Raw genomic sequence first — 9,064 nt, 5'->3', positions numbered from 1 at the left:
TTATTATAGATGACGCCCCACACCGTAGCAGCATAGCCTTTATGTCATTATTATAGATGACATCCCACACCGTAGCACGTAGCAGCATAGCCTTTAAGTCATTATTATAGATGACATCCCACACCGTAGCAGCATAGCCTTTATGTCATTATTATAGATGACATCCCACACCGTAGCAGCATAGCCTGTATGTCATTATTATAGATGACATCCCACACCGTAGCAGCATAGCCTGTATGTCATTATTATAGATGACGTCCCACACCGTAGCAGCATAGCCTTTATGTCATTATTATAGATGACATCCCACACCGTAGCAGCATAGCCTTTATGTCATTATTATAGATTACGTCCCACACCTTAGCAGCATAGCCTTTATGTCATTATTATAGATGACGTCCCACACCGTAGCAGCATAGCCTTTATGTCATTATTATAGATGACATCACACACCGTAGCAGCATAGCCTTTATGTCATTATTATGGATGACATCCCACACCGTAGCAGCATAGCCTTTATGTCATTATTATAGAAGACATCCCACACCGTAGCAGCATAGCCTTTATGTCATTATTATAGATGACATCCCACATCGTAGCAGCATAGCCTTTATGTCATTATTATAGATGACATCCCACATCGTAGCAGCATAGCCTTTATGTCATTATTATAGATGACGTCCCACACCGTAGCAGCATAGCCTTTATGTCATTATTATAGATGACATCCCACACCGTAGCAGCATAGCCTTTATGTCATTATTATAGATGACATCCCACACCGTAGCACGTAGCAGCATAGCCTTTATGTCATTATTATAGATGACATCCCACACCGTAGCAGCATAGCCTTTATGTCATTATTATAGATGACATCCCACACACCGTAGCAGCATAGCCTTTATGTCATTATTATAGATGACATCCCACACCGTAGCAGCATAGCCTTTATGTCATTATTATAGATGACATCCCACACCGTAGCAGCATAGCCTTTATGTCATTATTATAGATGACATCCCACACCGTAGCAGCATAGCCTTTATGTCATTATTATAGATGACGTCCCACACCGTAGCAGCATAGCCTTTATGTCATTATTATAGATGACGTCCCACACCGTAGCAGCATAGCCTTTATGTCATTATTATAGATGACGTCCCACACCGTAGCAGCATAGCCTTTATGTCATTATTATAGATGACATCCCACACCTTAGCAGCATAGCCATTATGTCATTATTATAGATGACATCCCACACCGTAGCAGCATAGCCTTTATGTCATTATTATAGATGACGTCCCACACCGTAGCAGCATAGCCTTTATGTCATTATTATATGACGTCCCACACCGTAGCACGTAGCAGCATAGCCTTTTTGTCATTATTATAGATGACATGCCACACCGTAGCAGCATAGCCTTTATGTCATTATTATAGATGACGTCCCACACCGTAGCAGCATAGCCTTTATGTCATTATTATAGATGACATCCCACACCGTAGCACGTAGCAGCATAGCCTTTATGTCATTATTATAGATGACATGCCACACCGTAGCAGCATAGCCTTTATGTCATTATTATAGATGACATCCCACACCGTAGCACGTAGCAGCATAGCCTTTATGTCATTATTATAGATGACATCCCACACCGTAGCAGCATAGCCTTTATGTCAATATTATAGATGACATCCCACACCGTAGCAGCATAGTCTTTATGTCATTATTATAGATGATATCCCACACCGTAGCAGCATAGCCTTTACGTCATTATTATAGATGACATCCCACACCGTAGCAGCATAGTCTTTATGTCATTATTATAGATGACATCCCACACCGTAGCACGTAGCAGCATAGCCTTTATGTCATTATTATAGATGACGCCCCACACCGTAGCAGCATAGCCTTTACGTCATTATTATAGATGACATCCCACACCGTAGCACGTAGCAGCATAACCTTTATGTCATTATTATAGATGACGTCCCACACCGTAGCAGCATAGCCTTTATGTCATTATTATAGATGACGTCCCACACCGTAGCAGCATAGCCTTTATGTCATTATTATAGATGACGCCCCACACCGTAGCAGCATAGCCTTTATGTCATTATTATAGATGACATCCCACACCGTAGCAGCATAGCCTTTATGTCATTATTATAGATGACGCCCCACACCGTAGCAGCATAGCCTTTTTGTCATTATTATAGATGACGTCCCACACTGTAGCAGCATAGCCTTTATGTCATTATTATAGATGACGTCCCACACCGTAGCAGCATAGCCTTTATGTCATTATTATAGATGACATGCCACACCGTAGCAGCATAGCCTTTATGTCATTATTATAGATGACGTCCCACACCGTAGCAGCATAGCCTTTATGTCATTATTATAGATGACATCCCACACCTTAGCAGCATAGCCATTATGTCATTATTATAGATGACATCCCACACCGTAGCAGCATAGCCTTTATGTCATTATTATAGATGACGTCCCACACCGTAGCAGCATAGCCTTTATGTCATTATTATATGACGTCCCACACCGTAGCACGTAGCAGCATAGCCTTTTTGTCATTATTATAGATGACATGCCACACCGTAGCAGCATAGCCTTTATGTCATTATTATAGATGACATCCCACACCGTAGCAGCATAGCCTTTATGTCAATATTATAGATGACATCCCACACCGTAGCAGCATAGCCTTTATGTCATTATTATAGATGATGTCCCACACCGTAGCAGCGTAGCCTTCATGTCTTCTACTAAACCACTGGCCTTGATCGAGAGCATCAAGTCCATGCTGCATTGTGGGTAAATTGACTGGCTGACTTATTTATAAATAATAATGAGTAGTTATTTATGATGTATGGTGATTTGTAGATCAGTCAGTTGGCAGTCGCCTGCAGTGTTGAACCAGCCCAATACCAAACCAATCAGGTGGTTGTTCGATGAAATGAATCTCCAGACGCCATTGATGACTTGCTGCTGATAAAGTGATACAGGCATCAGCACACTGCTTTGAATGATTGTTTAGTGATTTGGACGCATGGCTCGTTGCTCCGGTATCAAAAGTAACATATCGAAAAGTTGACACAACATAAAGGAGCAAGCAGGTTGATTTCCTCTGTCATTTTGAGCCCACGGCAAGAAGGCACCAGAGCCCACCGTACTAACGGGTTCCCACTAGATAACACAACCACACAGTTAATGAAAAGCATGAGGTGAAGCTTGAGCTAGATATCAACCTATCGAGCTAGTGTGACCTTCCTGGTCTCTCAAGTCAGTGAGTCAACACAGGAAGGAGCAATGGATGGATAGTTCATTTATTTCCAAAGCTGCAATGATGGGACACACACAGTATGGATGAATGATCAGTAGTGACGGGATATAAATAGCACTCCCACAGCAATTCTACATTAATCTGCCCTATAATATACTAACAAAAAAACAATTGAAATGTCTATCAAAGTTATTGTGATCGTATAGTGGATTTAACAATTCCAACTAATTCCTAATTTACTATAGTAAATGAATCAATTGTTTCCATGTGTCTCATATTCACTACATCAGAATAAACTGTCATCCATTTTACTATCAAAATATATCAAATTAACCTGGAAAATGACTAAATGTCCCCTTCTGATGGCGAAGAAGTATAATACACCTAAACTAACAAAACCGGGCTGATAAACTGGCTGGTGTTCATGAGTTTATAAAACATATACTTTATACATTTGTCAAAAATGACCTGCATTGATGAGACACACAGTGTGGATGAATGATCAGTAGTCGACAGGGTAAAAATAGCACTCCTAAAGAAGATGCATTTTCCAGTTAGATACCAACTTGAAAGAGGGAACTTTCGCATAAAACCCACATGGAAAACTGAGATTTGGCAAATAACATATAAAGAGAGGCTTACTTGACACCAAACCAACAACAGTAGTTACTAAAACATAAATTGCTAATGTATGATTTAAAAGGTGGATTTTATGATGTAATGTCAACTTTATATATTTCTATCCCGGGACTATTCAATTTTGAACTCACCCACAGCAATTCTCCATAAATCTGCTGTGGATTACCCAGAATCCCGAAATAAATTAATACATATGTGATAATTCAAAAACATAACTGGTTGTGCTTATAGGGAACCAGATCGTGAACACAACTAAGTTACTAAGTCTTTAACCACACTGTATTGTTACACTGGTGAGTAAAAACTCATGCTTCCTACACTAACTTTTTGTCTGAACATTATAATATATATTTTACGTCACACTAGCGTCATTGTCTTAAAGTCGCACATCTCCATCGCAGTCAGAGGTTCAGACTGAGCGTTACCCACTCCAGTCAGCAGATGGCGGTGTGCGATTTTAAGGCAATGCTGTTAGTGTGACGTATAATCTAGTGGACGGAACGCAATGCTGTTAGTGTGACGTATAATCTAGTGGACGGAACGCTTCTTTCAGCAGCAGCAACAGTTATTCAGCCACCTCGGTAGCTAGCTAGACAAAATAGCCGAACCAATAAAGCTCTTTAGACGCTTTAGTGTATATTAGCCACTGTGTTTTAAACCCTCGTCTGTCGTCTAGTTAGTAAGTTATATTATTTCATTTCATATTTACGGTGTTGTTGTTATTATTCAGCTGGCGGGCTGGTTAAGTTAGCATTAGCCTAGCTAGCTAACATCTCCGACCATGAGTTCACTAAATTACTCTCTTCCTGGTGAAGAAGAGACGGTCTGCTGGACGGAGAAAGAAGCTCTCATCAAAGAGGAGGAGGAAGAGAAGGATGTTACAATACAAAAACAAGTAGAGGGTGAGGTTGTTACCCTGAAAGAAGAAGAGAAAGACGTTTCAGTGAAAGAAGAGGAAGACGTTACAGTGAAAGAAGAGGCGTTCAGAGTGAAAGAGGAGGAGGGTGTTACAGTAAAAGATGAGGAGGATTCAGTTTTTGAAGTGAAAGCGCAGGATGGGGAGAATACGGTCTCATCGGAAGAAGAGGAGGAAGAAACTGGATATCTGGACCCGATTTCCCAAACGCAATTTAAGGCATCCAGTGGTTCTAAAGATGAACTTAGCCATAAGATGGTTTTGAGAAACCGGGCCGTGATTACCACTGGTAAGTACTGTCTTAAATACAGAGGTACAAACTCTGCAGTTGTTGAACTGATGTTTAGTGTTAAAGGGGAAATCTGCAATTGCTACATCCATATTGTGATTTTTAAATTATTTATTTATAGCCATTGATTCTTGGAGAATATAACACATGCCTCATGAGCTTAGTTAAACTGTTGTACCCCATCAGAACCCCAAATAAGCTTTTTTTACTCCAATGTTTAGAAACAATGTATATCAACAGCCTCAACATGGTTAACTATAATGTTGATATCATGGATGGTCAGTCCTTTAATCCATAGGTCTGTCTATGAATTTGAGAGTAGTTAAATGTCTCCAGGCCCATCATCATCTTATTACCAAAACAGTGGTGGAATGTCTGCTTTGTTATTGTTTCAACTTCAGATTGGTTGATTGATGTGTGGCTTTTTTAAAGGGACAACCTAGTATTTAAACAGCAACAAAATGGCTGCCAAGAGACTTGGTTTGGTAAACAGCTGAGGGATGGGGCTGGAGAAATGTAACCACTCTCAAATTCATAGAGAAAGCTATTGTAGCAACCCTAACTCAACACCTAGCGAACTCGTCAAGAAGTTCAGACATCTTGGTGTAACAGTTATAAGGTGTTGGCTTGACAGTCGCTGGACCCAGGTTTGAGTCCAGCTCAGGGCAACCCCCTGAATTCACTACACTATGAATACAAGGACTGGCCATGCATGATGTCATAATGATAGTTTAACCAGATTTCTAGGCTATATATTATATTCTAGAATTCATCCATGATGTCATAGTGATAGTTTAACCAGGTTTCTAGGCTATATAGTATATTCTAGAATTGCCAGTGAAGATTTCCTGTGAAGGCAAATTATTAGAGCTGTTGATAAGTCATTGTATAATATTCAGCCAATTTTTTGTCATGCCTTTACATTAAAGGCAAGACATACCTAGAAGCAATTACATTCATGAATTGGTTTGAAACCTTTGTTTTAAACCCTTCTCAAAGTTGGTGCCTTGATGGATTTGTAAAAAATGGTTTATCATGAAACACTGTTTTTTAAATTTATTTAAATGTAACCCTTATTTCAGTTAAGTCAGTTAAGAACAAATTCTTATTTACAATGACTGCCTACACCGGACGATGCTGGGCCAATTGTGCGCCGCCCTATGGGACTCCCAATCACGGCCGGTTGTGATACAGTGTGGATTTGATCCAGGGTGTCTGTAGTGGAGCCTCAAGCACTGAGATGCAGTGTCCGCTGCGCCACTCGGGAGCCCCAAAATCATGTTCTAGTGCTGTCCCCAACTAAAATACATCTTGGTCAACCAAGAGTCATCTGTTCTTTCTACCAATCGCCCCATGTGTTTTTATAAAATCAAATATACGTACTGAACTTGTCTGATGCTTTAAGCATTCTGTTGGATCAAATAATTAAGACACACAAATGACGCGAAGTCATAACCAGAGGGAGCCGCTCGTCAACATAACCTGACCAGAGGGAGCCGGTCGTCAACACAACCCGACCAGAGGGAGCCGGTCGTCAACACAACCCGACCAGAGGGAGCCGGTCGTCAACACAACCTGACCAGAGGGAGCCGGTCGTCAACACAACCTGACCAGAGGGAGCCGGTCGTCAACACAACCTGACCAGAGGGAGCCGGTCGTCAACACAACCTGACCAGAGGGAGCCGGTCGTCAACACAACCTGACCAGAGGGAGCCGCTCGTCAACACAACCTGACTAGAGGGAGCCGGTCGTCAACATAACCCGACCAGAGGGAGCCGCTCGTCAACATAACCCGACCAGAGGGAGCCGCTCGTCAACATAACCCGACCAGAGGGAGCCGGTCGTCACCATAACCCGACCAGAGGGAGCCGCTCGTCAACATAACCCGACCAGAGGGAGCCGCTCGTCAACATAACCCGACCAGAGGGAGCCGGTCGTCAACATAACCTGACCAGAGGGAGCCGGTCGTCAACATAACCCGACCAGAGGGAGCCGGTCGTCAACATAACCCGACCAGAGGGAGCCGGTCGTCACTATAACCCGACCAGAGGGAGCCGGTCGTCAACACAACCCGACCAGAGGGAGCCGGTCGTCAACATAACCCGACCATAGGGAGCCGCTCGTCAACATAACCTGACCAGAGGGAGCCGGTCGTCAACACAACCCGACCAGAGGGAGCCCCCCTCCGCTGCTGGACTTCGTAAATTCTGCCGTTCTGCTCCTGAAGTTTTCAGTAATAGACTAATAGTCTACAGATAGATCGACTAATAGACTAGTAATAGACTACACCATCAGTCTGCAACCTTTTCCAGTTGGAGTGCCAATTTATCTGACCATTTCTGCGAATCTGTGTGCTAGTTATGATTTTCATATGCACATTTTCGTGGAACAGTTTCATTTAAATTATAATAGTATCTCAAAATTATTGTCTGTGATGAATCTACATTCTATCTAAATCTAAATGAAAATTATACAAATCTAAAAGTAACTTTTATTGCCATTGCCAACTATGTAAAAAAAATAGCCTACATAAAGCCAACAAATGAAAACATGGCATTCTGCAGGTAGAAAATATCCTGATAAAAATAAATATCCTAGAAATCACATTGGCTGCACATGGCCTGTCTACAACAAACTTGAAACATTGTATCAACTATCAACTGGGTCAGGAAACTCGGATAGCAAGCTTGCAACATTGTATAAAATATTCTAGGCCCTCAGTTTCCTGCTCCAGTGAGTTCTGGACAGTAATCAGTTATTTTATGACATTTCCACTGGATCAGAGCATTACATTTTTCCCTTTTCTGCTGATTGGTTATCGAAAGGGTGAGACCTGGATAAATTTTACGAAAATACTTTGAGGAACTATTGTCATTTACAATTGATTTTGATTAGACTTTGGTTACTTGCTGTTTGTAGGTGAAGAAAAAGTTACTTTGAGAAGCTCCACAACTCATTAGTGGTGCAGCGTTAACCTTTTCTCAATAGGGGGTGCTATTTGCACTTTGTAAAAAATTCGTTCCCAAATTAACCTGTTTGGGCTGCAGCCCGACACCGGTACACTTATGACAACATCCAGCTCAAGTGCAGGGCGCGAAATTCAAAATATATATTTTTTTAAATATTTAACTTTCACACATTAACAAGTCCAATGCAGCATATGAAAGGTACACATCTTGTGAATCAAGCCAACATGTCCGATTTTTAAAATGTTTTACAGGGAAGACACAATATGTAAATCTATTAGCTAACCACGTTAGCAAAAGACACCACTATTCTTACTCCATCAGTAGCTATCACAAATTCGACCAAATAAAGATATAAATAGCCACTAACCAAGAAACAACTTCATCAGATGACAGTCTGATAACATATTTATTGTATAGCATATGTTTTGTTCGAAAAATGTGCATATTTCAGGTATAAATCATAGTTTACATTTCAGCTACAATCAGAAATTGCACCGAAAGCAGCCATAATATTTACAGACACCAACGTCAAATACCTAATTACTCATCATAAAACATTTCTGAAAAATACATAGTGTACAGCAATTGAAAGACAGGCATCTTGTGATTCCAGACAATATTTCCGATTTATTAAATGTTTTACAGCGAAAACAAAATGTAGCGCTATATTAGCGTAGCCACAATAGCCAGAAACACTTGGGCGCCGACGACCAGTTCACATGCACGACAGATATTAGAAATAGCATCATAAAATGTTTCTTACTTTTGGTGATCTTCCATCAGAATGTTGAACAAGGTGTCCTTTGTCCAGAATAGTCGTTGTTTGGATTCAGAATGGCAACTTTCTCTCTCCATTTAGCAAGCGCGCTAGCCGGGTTGCACGGATCTCTCCATGTAAATAAACGGAAAAGAACGGAACACGGCAAAACTCCCGAATTCTTTTTACATC

The sequence above is a fragment of the Salvelinus namaycush genome, unplaced genomic scaffold (genome assembly GCF_016432855.1).
Source record: "Salvelinus namaycush isolate Seneca unplaced genomic scaffold, SaNama_1.0 Scaffold2, whole genome shotgun sequence".
In the NCBI taxonomy this organism is placed as follows: Eukaryota; Metazoa; Chordata; class Actinopteri; order Salmoniformes; family Salmonidae; genus Salvelinus; species Salvelinus namaycush.
Note: the sequence above shows the minus strand (reverse complement) of the source record.